Source organism: Staurois parvus, unplaced genomic scaffold (assembly GCF_062004578.1).
Source record: "Staurois parvus isolate SC_StPar_1 unplaced genomic scaffold, SC_StPar_1.0 ptg000349l, whole genome shotgun sequence".
Classification (NCBI taxonomy): Eukaryota; Metazoa; Chordata; class Amphibia; order Anura; family Ranidae; genus Staurois; species Staurois parvus.
Window position 1 is genome coordinate 4,906,422 of NW_028318145.1, and position 17,321 is coordinate 4,923,742.

A 17,321-nucleotide genomic window follows, 5' to 3' on the forward strand; every position below is an offset into this window, starting at 1 on the left:
TACTCCTCGCCCTTTTGTGTTGTGGTTGTTTTATGATAATATTTCTTAATTGTACAGTAAAGGACACAGGCCCATGGGTTATGGGATGGTACCTTCAAGTGATTAGACACTGACAAGCTTTGATGTACATGCCACCTGGGTGGGCAAATCTGTTTATGGCTAGTTGGGAGGATGGTGCCGTACATGGTAAATGTATTCCTGATTTGCTACTTTGGAGGTGGTACATTGATGATGTCCTCTTCTTGTGGAGAGGGAATGTGGAGCTTTTACAGAAGTTTATGACTGGGCTTTAATAGTAATGATTGGGGATAAAATTCACCTATAAATGGAGTTGTACTGAAATCGACTTTTTGGGATTAGTAGTTTATAGACAGAACTGGCTTCTTACACATATGCATTTTAAGAAAACAGACCATAATGGATACATCCTTCAAGGTAGCTGTCATTATCCCCCCTGGCTGAAAGCCATTTCAAAGGGATAGTTCCTCAGAATTAGACAGAACTGTTCTGATAGTAAAGATTTTTTTTTTTTTGCTCAAGCTCACTTGTTGAAACCAACCAACATGAGTTGATTATTAAATTACTTTACAAATATTAAGTCCTGAAAAATTATAGAGCCGTAGGCCCTATGTTAGTGGAGCGTTCTAAGAGATTATTTATAGGAAGATCAGAACCCTAAGAGATTTTGTTACCTCCAATCTGGTTGAACTACCTCCTAAGGTCTCCTTATTTGGGGGATTTTTTTTGTTGTAGGAAGTGTGGGATGTGTAAATTATTGGGAGAAAAAGTATGCAGATCAAAGTTCTCACATCTAAGCACGAAATAATGAAATGTGTGATGCTGCATTGCTACCCTATATTAAATGTGTAAAAATTTAAATGACTCATTAAGAACCAGAATATGCACACAGTCCTCACTCTAAGTTGCAAATATAATGAAAACCACACATAAATAATAAACATCTACAATAAAGTGAATCCTTAACTGTTTAAGATCCAATATACAGTATTGCGGTGCTCAGTCCATGCAGTTCAAGTGTAATATCGTAAACAATTATAGTAATGGAAATCTTGTTCCGTGATCTTCCAACACCAAAAGCAATACCCGCTTGTGCCTTTAAACTTCACACAATATGTGTCAATTGGAGAGGTACGTATAAAAAAAATGTTTAGCAGTTAGAAAACAATGAATATTGTTAAAAATCGTCCAAAAAAAGTAAATGAGTTGTGTATTTTATAGATCTCCAGAGATTTTGTGGGTTTGTAACAATTTTTGGTCCTGTTTGTGGTTATGTCTAACCGCTAAAAAAATAAAATTTTCGAGTAATTTTCACTTTCATTTTATTTTTTTAAAATAAAAATACAATATATAATAAACTACAATACATACTTCATCATCAGAAACCATCTTAGACCTCCTCCTATAGCCCCTACCTGTCCCTCCCTGTCTCTACCTCCCAAAAAAAGACAAAAAACAAAATATAAGTATAACATCGCCCTCAATCTTCTCCCTCCTTAGCCATACCACATCCTACTTTAAACTTCTCCGGTATCTCCTCCTCCACCCACTCAAAACACAACACCCCTAGCCCCCCCCCCCCGCGTCATATATCCAGCATGTCTATGTATCCCTTGTTTTTTTGAACTACAGCCATGTCTTCCAGGTATTTCTCCAGAGAGTCTCCCCCCATATGCATTGTCTCCTCCATGGATCATACCTGCTCAATTTGTAGAGCCCAATCTCTCAAACTCTGAATTTTTTGTGTTCCCCACACCTTAGGAATCAGACTTTTTGTGATATTTAATAAATGCGGAATTAAGTCTTCTATTGTGCGATTAGATTCTATGTACTATGAAACAGACATTTTTGTACATATCTCCCTGTTATTTCCTGGGTTGCCTTAGTAACCCTCTTCCAGAAAACCATTCTCTTTGGGCATTCCCACCACAGATGCACAAAGGTTCTTGACACCTCACATCCCCTCCAACATAGTGAGGAAACATCCGCCCTCAATCTTCGTGCCCTCAGCGGGGTCACATACCACCGAGCAAAAGTTTAACCGCCTCCCGCCCGCCATATAGTATGACGGGCGCAAGGCGGTTCTCTCGCTCTGGGATGACATCATATGACCTCCTCCCATTCTAACTGTGCATTCGCGGCTATCGGCGGTGCGCTGTGTCCCTTGGATACAGCGGATCACCGGAAAGAGCCGAAGATGTCGGCTCGGTCATGTGATCAGCTATGTCCAATCACAGCTGATCGCATGTAAATAGGGAAATGCCGGTAATCTGCATTTCTCTACTCACGAGCTGTCACGCTGACAGCTCAAGAGGAGAGCCGGTAATCAGCATTCCTCGGAGGGGACATGTACACAGATCATCAGAGCACTGATGATCTGTGTAGCCCCAGCAGTGACACCTGTCAGTGTCCATCAGTGCCAGCTGTCAGTGCTCATCCATGCCACCTGCCAGTGCCCATCAGTGCCACATTTCAGTGCCTACCAGTGCATATCAGTGCCCATCTGAGCTGTCTTTCAGTGTCACCCTTCAGTGCCACCTATCAGTGCCGCCTATCAGTGCCAGTCAGTACTGTCTATCAGTGCCACCTAACAGTGCCAGTCAGTGCCACCTAACCGTGCCAGTCAGTGCCACCTATCAGTGCCGCCTATCAGTGTCATATATTAGTGCTGCTTTTCAGTGCCCATCAGTGATTCCTGTCAATGCCCATCAGTGCCACCTACCAGTGCCTCCTCAGTGCCCATCAGTGCAGCCTATCAGTGCCCATCACTGCAGCCTCATTAGCGCACATCAGTGAAGGAGAAAAATCACTTACTTACAAAATTTAATAACAAAAACAAAGAAAAAACTTTTTTTTCAAAATTTTCAGTGGTTTTTGGTTTGTTTAAGAAAAAATAACCCAGAGATGATTAAATACCACCAAAATAAAGCTCTATCTGTCAATAAAAAAGTGTAAAAATTTCATATGGGTACAGTGTTGCATGACTGCGCAGTTGTCATTCAAAGTGCAACAGTGCTGAAAGCTGAAAATTGGCCTGGGCAGGAAGGGGGTATAAGTGCCCAGTAGGCTAGTGGTTAAAGCACGTGTCTGTCATTTTGGCATCAATAGATGGAAAACATGTTAATTTTAAAACTTTCTGCTTTTGATTTTCACCTAGTTCCGCTCCCAGTTCCCTCTCCCATGTCCCAAGGTACGGCGGGTATTTGTGTTCTGCCTCCTTCACAACACCCTATAAACTTTTGCAGTACTGTGCTTAATACAAGAGGGGGAACTATATAACCTCTCTATTAACCAAGTTATCTTTTCTCGTAATGGATGTTTGTCTCTGTGTAAAGTGTTGTACTTGTGTATATCTCCATTTGTCCAGTGGCATATTTGTCCCATTACTGCTTTAATTCAGAAAACATGCATATATTATTCCCATCACATCATGTAGCTGTACTACCTTCTTTTTTTGCCCACCTAACAAAATAAAAATAATCCTCATTCCCTGGTTTAAACTAATTTGTTTCTAACAATTAAATTAAAGGTGAATTATACTCCCAATGATATTGTCTACAGAGAGCATCCCCTATTCTAAAGATATTACTAGTCAATAAACTTGTGCCATTTGCTAAATTACGAAACCTCTGTGGAATCCATACCATCTTACCTAAATCTACTTTACCTTGTGCCTCCTCTATCCTTGCCCACTTTTTACCTTCCTTATTGTGCATCCAATCACCTATTCCTGTAGTAGTAACCGCTTGATCATAGTTTTTAAAATCAGGTACTCCCAACCCCCCTGCTTTTTTCTCTTTTGCCAGTACGGCATAAGAGATCTTTGGTCTCCTATAAGCCCATATATATTTTAGCACAATGGATCTCAATTTCCTAAAAAATTCTTGGGGGGATAATGATTGGAAGCATTTGGAATTTATATATTACCTTGGGCAAAATAATCATTTTTATTGCATTTATTCTGCTTAACCATTCTGCCTACCGTATTGAGAATAACAAAAATTTTTGAAAGGGTTTTTCTTTTTAACTACTTGCCAACCGCTTACCCACATTTTGCAGGCGAGCAGCGACTCTGGGCAAAATGACGTACTCTTAAGTCGCTGTCTATTTTGTGGTGTAAACATGCCTGCGCCCCCTGCTACCCCCCCCCCCCTTAAAGTCCAGGGAGAGAAGAACGAACACGGCACCTAGTAAAAGTTCTACATTTTACACACACATTAGATTAGCACATTAACTCTTTGATCGCCCCCATTAACCCTTTGATCACCCTGTCAGCCAGCCAGTGCTGTTAGTACGGTGTCAGTATATAGAATTTTCACTGTATTCTTGCCACTAGTGACATCAGATAGCATCAGGGTCAGTTAGCATCCCTACCAGACAGGGTCAGCTAGTGTTAGATTGCCCGCACACTATCGCAGTCAAGCTATAGGTTGCTGATCACCACCATTATTAGTATAGTGTTTGTATGGATCAACATAATGACCATGAACCGAACTATACTAGTACCTCCTTTGTATAGTGTCCCCAAAAATGCAGTGTTAGCAGGATCAGACCCGTTCGTGGCCAGCACTAGTGTTTAGCCACTCCACTGTTTTTCATGGAAGATTTGTACCAATTGATTGTGGGCCAAAGCAATTTATACACAGAACAATACATAGCCGCCCACCCAAATTCAGCTCTTGCCAGACAATTCACATAGAAACCTATCACGGTTTTTTAATTTAAAACTTTTTTGGGCCTAACCCTCAACATGGGCATTACAAAAAAGAATGAATTGCTGTCATATTGGTCCACAGACCTGATTCATCATATTAAGCAAAATGGTAGTGTGACAAGAACACCCCTACCTGGAAAAAGAAGGTTATTAGGTGATCCACGCGGAGTAATATGAATTCAAAAATATTCCAAACAATTCTTTATTTGATCACATAGATCATAAGGAGGTTAAACATGAGCATGGTGTACATATGAAAAAAATAAAATCATGTTAAAAAGCACTAGGCGTCTTCAGTTTAGGGTCATCTTAACAAATAGAGTACCACAAGGCAGAGTTATAAAGTGGTGATATAGTTATCCTGGGTTTCCATGGGTTTTCGGCTTGTATTCGAGTAGACCATGTATGCAGCAAATGTGTTCCCAATGTATGTCAGGTATCTCCTGATGTGAAAAAAGCTGGAATACAAAAATATATAGTATATATATGGAAATATGAAAACCGAAAAACCATATCACATCCAATATTCACCAGGCCTCCCTCTAAAATGGTCAGTGGATACTACTATTACCTTCTCAAAGGTGAGGTTGACAGGCCAGCTTCTCAAGTGTAGGGACTTCCTGGATAGCCACCCCAAATAAAATAAAGTCCACAGTACCAAATGATTCTGAGGATATATATAGAAAAATAGTGAAAAATGTAAAAATCATGGGCATCAGGTCACCCTGAAAATAAAACACGCACAGAGTGGGTATATTACCATCAATGAAGATCAAGAAGACATCTGTCGACTTGAAATAGGATCAGGTCCTTGATGCTTTTCCAAGATGCATATGGGGGTGAGGAGCCAGGTAGTCACAATACATAGATTCCAAACACATATACTGTGTATATAGCATATAACAGGCTATACGGGCCTGAATTCTGATACCCAGTAAAGGGTTTCCAAAAATTGCTCAAAATGAGAAGATTATTATTCCATATACTGTGTATATAGCATATAGCAGGCTTTGCAAACCTGAATTTTTATACCCAATAAAGGGTTTCCAAAAATTACTCAAAATGAGAAGGTTATTGCGGTTTCATGAGGATATGGCTATGTCACAGCACAACCCCTAGATAGGATAGAGTATATATATATATATATATATATATATGTAGATCGTCCTCCAAAGAGGATTTGCAAAGATTCCCCGAATATACAGGGTAATTTAGGCCCAAATAACATGCCCTTATTGACACCATAAAAGCTCTATCAATCTCAACAGCCGTAAGCTAAATTAACTTGCCACCGGTGGAAGATAAATTTCCCTGAAAGATAGCCGTTTGCGAGCCGCTGCAACAGTAGCCTTATGGTAGTTTTCAGAGGGTCAAGGGCCTTCCTAGCAGGGAGCTGTGACACCGCCGTTCCTTCCCGCCTCGTGGGCGCCGCACCCAGTGAAGACGCCGAGCGTAGTGACGTCAATACGTTGACGCGTTTCGTCCGCCAATCACCGCAGACTTCGTCAGAACTGGGAGGGGACTTCAATACTTCGCCTTATATGGTGCTCTAATTGCATACCAAAGAGTCTCCACCTCGCCATCTTGTGTTGAAAGAGTATCACTACATTGGAATAATCCAAAGTGAATTAAAACACATATATTGAATTTAAAATGGTTGCTGGATATAGAAGAAAGGAGCCTAAATATTATTATAAATCAGATCCTCTTCAAAGAAAAATTAAATTAAAGATAAAGAGGAAATCTAAATTAGCACAATACTTGTTCCAGTGGGGAAGACATCAAGACCAGATTCCGCTACCCAGGCTTTCAATATTAATCCAGTTATTTGAATTTATTTTAATTATCTAGAAAAAATAGAATCAGATACAAAATTAAGATTCATATTTTGTCCAAATATATCCATATTTAGTTCACATAAAGGATATCATAATATGGATTATGGCTTAGGATATGTAGAAGGCTCCAAGAGGCTCATTTCAAAAAAACCCCAAAGTTAAGTTCTGTATTAAGTCCATATGGGGCAAGTGCTCCCAGGGTATAAATCCAGAATTTTTCCTTTTGTAGGAGGACTTTATCAAAGTCACCCCGACGGGCTGAAATATTCAGCATGAAAATCCCTTTTACTTTTAGACCATCTGTTTTGCCCCCATGGACTTCTTTAAAATGTTGGGCCAATGGGTTTTCTTTTTCTCCCTTTCTTACATTCCTATTTTCATTTCTGATGTCTCTCAGATGTTCACCAATCCTAGTCCTAAGGTTCCTTTTGGTTTTACCTATATACATCTTCTTACATGGGCATTCTATCATATACACTATTTTGCTACTTGAGCAATTAATGAAGCTGCGTATTTGGAATATCTTAGAATTATCATTATTAAAGAACTGATTAGACTTATGCACAAATGGGCATATCTGACAGTGACCACAAGGGAACATTCCATAAATACCGGTCCTCCTAGTTAACCAGTTTCTCTGTGGTGCCCTCTGGAATTCTGATTGTACTAGTATATCATTTAGATTCCGAGTTCGTTTTGCTACCATTTGAGGGCTCTCTCCCACTACTTTGGCTATCTGCGGGTTTTGAGTTAATAAGTACCAATGGGAGTCCAGGGCCTTCCTAACTTCCCCCCACTGTTGTCCAAATTTAGTTATAAATCTTACCGGTTGGTTTTCAAGGTTCTCAGCTAGCTTTAATTTTGGTTTGTTTATCAGTTCCTCTCTTGTTTTACCGAGGGCTCTTCTTTTTGCTCTTCTAAGAGTTCTATGTGAATAGCCTCTCTCTCTGAACCTCTTATAAAGCTGAATAGATTCATATCTATACTCCAGATCTTCTGTACAATTTCTTTTTATTCTCTGAAACTGACCAATAGGAATTCCTTGTTTTAAACTCCTTGGACGATAGCTATTGGCATGGAGAAGTGTATTAGCCGCTGTTTCCTTTCTGAATGTTTTAGTAACCAGATCGTTTCCGTAGACTGAGATTGACAAATCTAAAAAAGTTATCACCTCTCTATCTACTGTATAAGTAAGTTTAATATTCCTATCATTGTCATTCAGAAATTCCATAAACCTTTTAAGCTCATCAATACTACCATCCCACACCATCAGGACATCATCAATATATCGCAACCAAGTTATTGCGTATTGGTTATAGGGAATAGAGGGATATACCAACTCCTCTTCCCATAGACCTAGATGTAGACATGCATATGCCGGGGCCCAAGGTGCTCCCATGGAGGTACCACATATTTGTTGGTAAAAGGAACCCAAAAACTGGAAACAGTTATGAGTCAACATAAATTCCAACAAATCCAATATAAATTCATTTTGAGCCTCCATTTCAGGAAAATGTGTCTCCAAAAAGTGGGCCACAGCTTTTTGTCCCCAGGTATGTGGGATAGAGGTGTAGAGGGATTCCACATCAATGCCGACCAGGAGTGCACCCTTTGGTACTTTTACATTTAGGATCTTTTTAAGTACATCTCCAGTGTCTTTTACATAAGATCTGAGTTCTAAAACCAGATCCTTAATTAAATCATCTACAAATTTACCTATTGGTTCCAAAGGGCCACCAATGGCCGATACTATAGGGCGTCCCGGTGGTTGAGAGGGATTTTTGTGTATTTTTGGAATTACATAGAAGGTGGGGATATTATATACATCAACTGTCAACATATCACATTCCCGTTTGGTTAATAGATTTGCTTCATGTGCCAATCTCACTTTTTTATTTAAATCAACTACAAGTTTTGGAAACGGGTTATTAGACAGTTTATGATATGTATCCTGACTCTTCAACTGTCTAAGTACCTCCTTCTCATACTCCACACTCTCCAATAATACTACATTTCCCCCTTTATCACTCTTTTTGATCACAATGTTTTTAGCATTCTTAAGTTCCCTAAGGGCTATTCTTTCGCTCTTAGTGAGGTTATCACCGTTCCTCATTGTCCAGTCTATTTTCCCCAGGTCATTGTGTACTAGATCTAGGAAAGTACTTAACCATTTGTTTTCCCTGATATTGGGCATTCTTCTAGACGGAGTTTTAAGTCTAGTGTGTCTTTTCCACTTATTAGAGACATCCACCTCCCCGAGCTCACTTTCTATGGAGGTCTCCTCAGAGAGGCTAATAAGGTCTCTCAAAGCCTGTTGTTCCCTCTCTGAGTTGAGGTCATAGGGATTTTGTTCTTCTCTAGATAAATATGGAATTCTCAGAAGGATCTTTCTCAGGAACAGGTTTAGGTCTTTATAGACCTCAAATAGGTCCATTTTATCCGTAGGGGAGAAGGTTAAACCTTTCCGTAGTAAATCATTATGTCTTTTTTTCAATACAAATTTGGAAAGATTTATTACCTTAAGATCATTCACTCCCCCCTCTACGTTGGTCTTTATCTCTTGTGGCTTCGGGTGCGATTTTGATTGGGTGGTTTTAGGGTAACTAGAGTGCTTCTTTCTTCCTTTGTCCCATTGATTTGTTTGTTTGTTTGTTTTAGTATCCCCTGGTTCTCGCCCGCTGTCTTTTCTTCTAAAAAACTAACCGATCTCTTATAGCTTTCCTCATCATCTTCACTCATTGATGAATAGCCTCTATTATTCCTAGAGAAATGTTTTTTACGTTTTGATCGACTTCTTCCTCTGCTATTTGTTAGATCGAATATCTCACCTTTCTCCCAGTCCTCAAGATCTCTTCTAAATTTTTGTTGTTTCGTAACTTTCAGATTTTTTTGTATTTTTTCTATCTCTTTTCTAAGGAAGTCATTGTGTTTATCAAACTCAGCATCGTTCTTCAGGGGATCAAGTGATTTTGCACTCTCATTGATTTCATTAGAAAGTTCATTCAATTGGACTTTCTCTTCTTCCATAATTAATCGCATGATCTCTATGCCGTGCCGTGGAAAGAGGTCTGTATAAAGCACGGCATAGAGATCATGCGATTAATTGTGGAAGAAGAGAAAGTCCAATTGAATGAACTTTCTAATGAAATCAATGAGAGTGCAAAATCACTTGATCCCCTGAAGAACGATGCTGAGTTTGATAAACACAATGACTTCCTTAGAAAAGAGATAGAAAAAATACAAAAAAAATCTGAAAGTTACGAAACAACAAAAATTTAGAAGAGATCTTGAGGACTGGGAGAAAGGTGAGATATTCGATCTAACAAATAGCAGAGGAAGAAGTCGATCAAAACGTAAAAAACATTTCTCTAGGAATAATAGAGGCTATTCATCAATGAGTGAAGATGATGAGGAAAGCTATTAGAGATCGGTTAGTTTTTTAGAAGAAAAGACAGCAGGCGAGAACCAGGGGATACTAAAACAAACAAACAAACAAATCAATGGGACAAAGGAAGAAAGAAGCACTCTAGTTACCCTAAAACCACCCAATCAAAATCGCACCCGAAGCCACAAGAGATAAAGACCAACGTAGAGGGGGGAGTGAATGATCTTAAGGTAATAAATCTTTCCAAATTTGTATTGAAAAAAAGACATAATGATTTACTACGGAAAGGTTTAACCTTCTCCCCTACGGATAAAATGGACCTATTTGAGGTCTATAAAGACCTAAACCTGTTCCTGAGAAAGATCCTTCTGAGAATTCCATATTTATCTAGAGAAGAACAAAATCCCTATGACCTCAACTCAGAGAGGGAACAACAGGCTTTGAGAGACCTTATTAGCCTCTCTGAGGAGACCTCCATAGAAAGTGAGCTCGTCGAGGTGGATGTCTCTAATAAGTGGAAAAGACACACTAGACTTAAAACTCCGTCTAGAAGAATGCCCAATATCAGGGAAAACAAATGGTTAAGTACTTTCCTAGATCTAGTACACAATGACCTGGGGAAAATAGACTGGACAATGAGGAACGGTGATAACCTCACTAAGAGCGAAAGAATAGCCCTTAGGGAACTTAAGAATGCTAAAAACATTGTGATCAAAAAGAGTGATAAAGGGGGAAATGTAGTATTATTGGAGAGTGTGGAGTATGAGAAGGAGGTACTTAGACAGTTGAAGAGTCAGGATACATATCATAAACTGTCTAATAACCCGTTTCCAAAACTTGTAGTTGATTTAAATAAAAAAGTGAGATTGTCACATGAAGCAAATCTATTAACCAAACGGGAATGTGATATGTTGACAGTTGATGTATATAATATCCCCACCTTCTATGTAATTCCAAAAATACACAAAAATCCCTCTCAACCACCGGGACGCCCTATAGTATCGGCCATTGGTGGCCCTTTGGAACCAATAGGTAAATTTGTAGATGATTTAATTAAGGATCTGGTTTTAGAACTCAGATCTTATGTAAAAGACACTGGAGATGTACTTAAAAAGATCCTAAATGTAAAAGTACCAAAGGGTGCACTCCTGGTCGGCATTGATGTGGAATCCCTCTACACCTCTATCCCACATACCTGGGGACAAAAAGCTGTGGCCCACTTTTTGGAGACACATTTTCCTGAAATGGAGGCTCAAAATGAATTTATATTGGATTTGTTGGAATTTATGTTGACTCATAACTGTTTCCAGTTTTTGGGTTCCTTTTACCAACAAATATGTGGTACCTCCATGGGAGCACCTTGGGCCCCGGCATATGCATGTCTACATCTAGGTCTATGGGAAGAGGAGTTGGTATATCCCTCTATTCCCTATAACCAATACGCAATAACTTGGTTGCGATATATTGATGATGTCCTGATGGTGTGGGATGGTAGTATTGATGAGCTTAAAAGGTTTATGGAATTTCTGAATGACAATGATAGGAATATTAAACTTACTTATACAGTAGATAGAGAGGTGATAATTTTTTTAGATTTGTCAATCTCAGTCTACGGAAACGATCTGGTTACTAAAACATTCAGAAAGGAAACAGCGGCTAATACACTTCTCCATGCCAATAGCTATCGTCCAAGGAGTTTAAAACAAGGAATTCCTATTGGTCAGTTTCAGAGAATAAAAAGAAATTGTACAGAAGATCTGGAGTATAGATATGAATCTATTCAGCTTTATAAGAGGTTCAGAGAGAGAGGCTATTCACATAGAACTCTTAGAAGAGCAAAAAGAAGAGCCCTCGGTAAAACAAGAGAGGAACTGATAAACAAACCAAAATTAAAGCTAGCTGAGAACCTTGAAAACCAACCGGTAAGATTTATAACTAAATTTGGACAACAGTGGGGGGAAGTTAGGAAGGCCCTGGACTCCCATTGGTACTTATTAACTCAAAACCCGCAGATAGCCAAAGTAGTGGGAGAGAGCCCTCAAATGGTAGCAAAACGAACTCGGAATCTAAATGATATACTAGTACAATCAGAATTCCAGAGGGCACCACAGAGAAACTGGTTAACTAGGAGGACCGGTATTTATGGAATGTTCCCTTGTGGTCACTGTCAGATATGCCCATTTGTGCATAAGTCTAATCAGTTCTTTAATAATGATAATTCTAAGATATTCCAAATACGCAGCTTCATTAATTGCTCAAGTAGCAAAATAGTGTATATGATAGAATGCCCATGTAAGAAGATGTATATAGGTAAAACCAAAAGGAACCTTAGGACTAGGATTGGTGAACATCTGAGAGACATCAGAAATGAAAATAGGAATGTAAGAAAGGGAGAAAAAGAAAACCCATTGGCCCAACATTTTAAAGAAGTCCATGGGGGCAAAACAGATGGTCTAAAAGTAAAAGGGATTTTCATGCTGAATATTTCAGCCCGTCGGGGTGACTTTGATAAAGTCCTCCTACAAAAGGAAAAATTCTGGATTTATACCCTGGGAGCACTTGCCCCATATGGACTTAATACAGAACTTAACTTTGGGGTTTTTTTTGAAATGAGCCTCTTGGAGCCTTCTACATATCCTAAGCCATAATCCATATTATGATATCCTTTATGTGAACTAAATATGGATATATTTGGACAAAATATGAATCTTAATTTTGTATCTGATTCTATTTTTTCTAGATAATTAAAATAAATTCAAATAACTGGATTAATATTGAAAGCCTGGGTAGCGGAATCTGGTCTTGATGTCTTCCCCACTGGAACAAGTATTGTGCTAATTTAGATTTCCTCTTTATCTTTAATTTAATTTTTCTTTGAAGAGGATCTGATTTATAATAATATTTAGGCTCCTTTCTTCTATATCCAGCAACCATTTTAAATTCAATATATGTGTTTTAATTCACTTTGGATTATTCCAATGTAGTGATACTCTTTCAACACAAGATGGCGAGGTGGAGACTCTTTGGTATGCAATTAGAGCACCATATAAGGCGAAGTATTGAAGTCCCCTCCCAGTTCTGACGAAGTCTGCGGTGATTGGCGGACGAAACGCGTCAACGTATTGACGTCACTACGCTCGGCGTCTTCACTGGGTGCGGCGCCCACGAGGCGGGAAGGAACGGCGGTGTCACAGCTCCCTGCTAGGAAGGCCCTTGACCCTCTGAAAACATAAGGCTACTGTTGCAGCGGCTCGCAAACGGCTATCTTTCAGGGAAATTTATCTTCCACCGGTGGCAAGTTAATTTAGCTTACGGCTGTTGAGATTGATAGAGCTTTTATGGTGTCAATAAGGGCATGTTATTTGGGCCTAAATTACCCTGTATATTCGGGGAATCTTTGCAAATCCTCTTTGGAGGACGATCTACATATATATATATATATATATATATATATACTCTATCCTATCTAGGGGTTGTGCTGTGACATAGCCATATCCTCATGAAACCGCAATAACCTTCTCATTTTGAGTAATTTTTGGAAACCCTTTATTGGGTATAAAAATTCAGGTTTGCAAAGCCTGCTATATGCTATATACACAGTATATGGAATAATAATCTTCTCATTTTGAGCAATTTTTGGAAACCCTTTACTGGGTATCAGAATTCAGGCCCGTATAGCCTGTTATATGCTATATACACAGTATATGTGTTTGGAATCTATGTATTGTGACTACCTGGCTCCTCACCCCCATATGCATCTTGGAAAAGCATCAAGGACCTGATCCTATTTCAAGTCGACAGATGTCTTCTTGATCTTCATTGATGGTAATATACCCACTCTGTGCGTGTTTTATTTTCAGGGTGACCTGATGCCCATGATTTTTACATTTTTCACTATTTTTCTATATATATCCTCAGAATCATTTGGTACTGTGGACTTTATTTTATTTGGGGTGGCTATCCAGGAAGTCCCTACACTTGAGAAGCTGGCCTGTCAACCTCACCTTTGAGAAGGTAATAGTAGTATCCACTGACCATTTTAGAGGGAGGCCTGGTGAATATTGGATGTGATATGGTTTTTCGGTTTTCATATTTCCATATATATACTATATATTTTTGTATTCCAGCTTTTTTCACATCAGGAGATACCTGACATACATTGGGAACACATTTGCTGCATACATGGTCTACTCGAATACAAGCCGAAAACCCATGGAAACCCAGGATAACTATATCACCACTTTATAACTCTGCCTTGTGGTACTCTATTTGTTAAGATGACCCTAAACTGAAGACGCCTAGTGCTTTTTAACATGATTTTATTTTTTTCATATGTACACCATGCTCATGTTTAACCTCCTTATGATCTATGTGATCAAATAAAGAATTGTTTGGAATATTTTTGAATTCATATTACTCCGCGTGGATCACCTAATAACCTTCTTTTTCCAGGTAGGGGTGTTCTTGTCACACTACCATTTTGCTTAGTATGTACCTTTTGGGTTTATGGATCCACACTTATACCAGTGAGTCGGAGATAAGTTAATGACACTAGTTATACGTGTCATTATTGGGTGGCTTGTTTGTGCTTTATTGTTGTGATCTGATTCATCATATGCCTGTGTTCTCTGCTGTTACATATATACCCAAAAAGGACCAGCAATGTACTGGTACGTCGTAGTTGAGTGGTTATACCGGGATGATGCCTGCAGCTACAGGCAACATCCTGGTATTGTTTTTTTCAGCTGGCGGTCGGCTTTCATGCAATCCTAGTAGCCAATTTTCTGCTGGATCATTTTTACAAGCAGCAGGAAGGGTCAACCACCCTTCCTGCCACCTTCCACAGTTTTCTTGGGCTCTCCTGTCCCACAGGGGATTCCGAGGATGCAGCCAGCAGTTCCATTGGCTGACCATAGAGCTGTTCAGAGGCCAGAATGGCACCAATCATCTATATGGTCTAAGAGACAGGACGCTATGAGTATTTCATCATTTCTTTTTTGCCACACTTTAATATCACCATTTTTAAATTGGAAAAGCATCTGATCACATTGATCTTGGTGTGATCAGATGCTTTTAGGGCAGAGGAGATACTTAGAGTCTAATAGACCCCAAATTCTCAGAAAAGAGTACCTGTCACTGCCTATTGCTATCACAAGGGATATTTACATTCCCTGTGATAACAATAAAAGTGATTCAAAAAAAAAATCACACCTGCCCCTCCCCCTTCCCATGCTTCTGCGCAAAGGAAAATGCAAACATTGGTCCCGTTTCGATATGTAAAACAAAGATTGAACCATGCATATGAGGTATCACTGTGAACATCAGATTGAGGGCAGTAATTCTAGCACTAGACTTCCTGTGTAAATATAAATTTGGTGACTTGTAAAGGCTTTTAAAGCATCACCTATCCATATTAAAAATGTATGTACTTTGTCGCCATTGCACAGGCATGCGCAATTTTAAAGCATGTCACATCTTTTACATTTTATCAAACAATTGGGCAATATATTGTGTTTTTGTGCATTAAATTTCTAAAACGTGTATTTTTCCCAAAAGATTTGTGTTTGAAAAATCGCTGCGCAAATACTGTGTGATGTAAAAAATGTCAACACCCACCATTTTATTGTCTAGGGCCTCTGCTTTATAAAATGACATAATATTTCAGGGTTCATAGTAATTTTCTAGCAAGCAAAAACAGTTTTTTCATGTGAACAAAAAGTGTCAGAAAAGGCTTGGACTTCAAGAGTGGGTGGTATGTGGTATAAGCGTCTAATGTTGACAGGATAGTAGAAGGTATTTGCTAAGAGGCATGGTAAGTATTTTGCAGATTCAATTTGTTGCCACATGTTTTTGGAAAACGAAAAAAAAACGAAAAACTTTTTTTTCTTTTTTACTTTTTTTAAAACCCTGTGACAAAGATATCTGCAAAATACTCACCGTACCTCTTATAAAACTCCTTGGGGTGTCTACTACTTTCCAAAAAAGGGTTCATTTGGGGGGGGTGTTTGTACTATCCTGGAATATTAGGGCCTCCGAAACTGTGATTGGTAGTGAGGAAGTGATATGAGGATATATGCCCTTTGAAAGACTGGAGATGGTCATTGGATTTTGGGGGCCTGTATGTAGGTAGGCTGCCAAAAATTCTCTCATGTGGTATGCCCATACTCTGGAGAATTAGCAGAATGTGTTTTGGGGTGTTATTCCACATATACACTTTGTCATTTATATTATATATTGCTCATGCATGCCATGAGCAATATATAATATAAATGACAAAGTGACAACTTTGTGTAAAACTAAAAAACTTGTCATTTTCCAAAAATGTATGGCAAAAAATAAAATGTTCCATGGACTCAACATGCCTCTCTGCAAAATCCTTGGGGTGTCTACTTTCCAAAAAGGGTTAATTTGGGGGGGGGGGGTTGTACTGCTCTGGCATTTTAGCACCTCATAAAATGTGATAGGCAGTCAGAAAGTAAAAGTGTAAATTCCAATATATAAACCATAGTTTGTAGACGCTATAACCTTCACACAAACCAATTAGTATACATTTATTGGGAATTTGTTTACCAAACACGTGGCAGAATACATTTTGGCCTAAATTTATGACTAACTTTGTGTTTGTTGGATATTTTTTATAAAATAAAAGTGACAAATATCTTTTTTTTTTTTTTTGAAAATTTTCAGTCTTTTTTTTTTTGTTTATAGCACAAAAAGTAATAATTACAGAGCTGATCAAATACCACCAAAGGAAAGCTCTATTTGTGTGAAAAAAAGGACATAAATTTTGTTTGGGTACAGCATTGCACAATCGCACAATTACCAGTTGAAATCGCGCAGTACCAAACCGCAAAAAACGGCCTGGTCATGGGGGGTAAATCTTCTGGAGGGCAAGTAGTTAATCATATTAAGTAGTAGGATATAATTAGCTCTATACAGTGTCTTGAAAAAGTATTCATACCCCTTGAAATTTTCCACATTTTGTAATGTTACAACCAAAAACATAAATGTATTTTATTGGGATTTTATGTGATAGACCAACACAAAGTAGCACATAATTGTGAAGTAGAAGGAAAATGATAAATGGTTTTTAAATTGTTTTACAAATATCTGAAAAGTGTGGTGTGTTTTTGTATTCAGCTCCATTTACTCCGATACCCCTAACTAAAATTCAGTGGAACCAATTGCCTTCAGAAGTCACATAATTATTAAATAGAGTCCTCTGTGTAATTTAACACACCAGACAGGTCAGGGATACAGTTGTGGAGAAGTTTAATGCAGGGTTAGGGTATAAATAAATCCCAAGCTTTGAACATCTCATGGAGTACTGTTCAATCCATCATCTGAAAATGCAAAGAGTATGGCA

General features: G+C 38.7%; 1 protein-coding gene and 2 long non-coding RNA genes across 5 annotated transcripts in view; 2 read left to right on the plus strand and 1 right to left on the minus strand.

The window, feature by feature from the left end:
- Window positions 1-17,321, plus strand: part of LOC149456761 (propionyl-CoA carboxylase alpha chain, mitochondrial-like) — a gene marked incomplete at its 3' end in the record, with an annotated part of 701,434 nt that overhangs the window by 564,901 nt on the left and 119,212 nt on the right. The gene's annotated exons all lie outside the window — the stretch shown is intronic.
- LOC149456762 (uncharacterized) lies at window positions 4,919-5,649 on the minus strand. 2 transcript variants are annotated; one of them, XR_016313814.1, is made up of 3 exons: window positions 5,493-5,649; window positions 5,304-5,399; window positions 5,155-5,190 (listed from the first exon to the last, which is right to left on the minus strand). It is a non-coding gene; the product is annotated as an uncharacterized LOC149456762 (long non-coding RNA). The 2 variants fall into 2 exon arrangements; XR_016313813.1 differs by lacking the exon at window positions 5,493-5,649 and having other exon boundaries at window positions 4,919-5,190; window positions 5,304-5,443.
- Window positions 13,624-14,354, plus strand: LOC149456763 (uncharacterized). 2 transcript variants are annotated; one of them, XR_016313812.1, is made up of 3 exons: window positions 13,624-13,780; window positions 13,874-13,969; window positions 14,083-14,118. It is a non-coding gene; the product is annotated as an uncharacterized LOC149456763 (long non-coding RNA). The 2 variants fall into 2 exon arrangements; XR_016313811.1 differs by lacking the exon at window positions 13,624-13,780 and having other exon boundaries at window positions 13,830-13,969; window positions 14,083-14,354.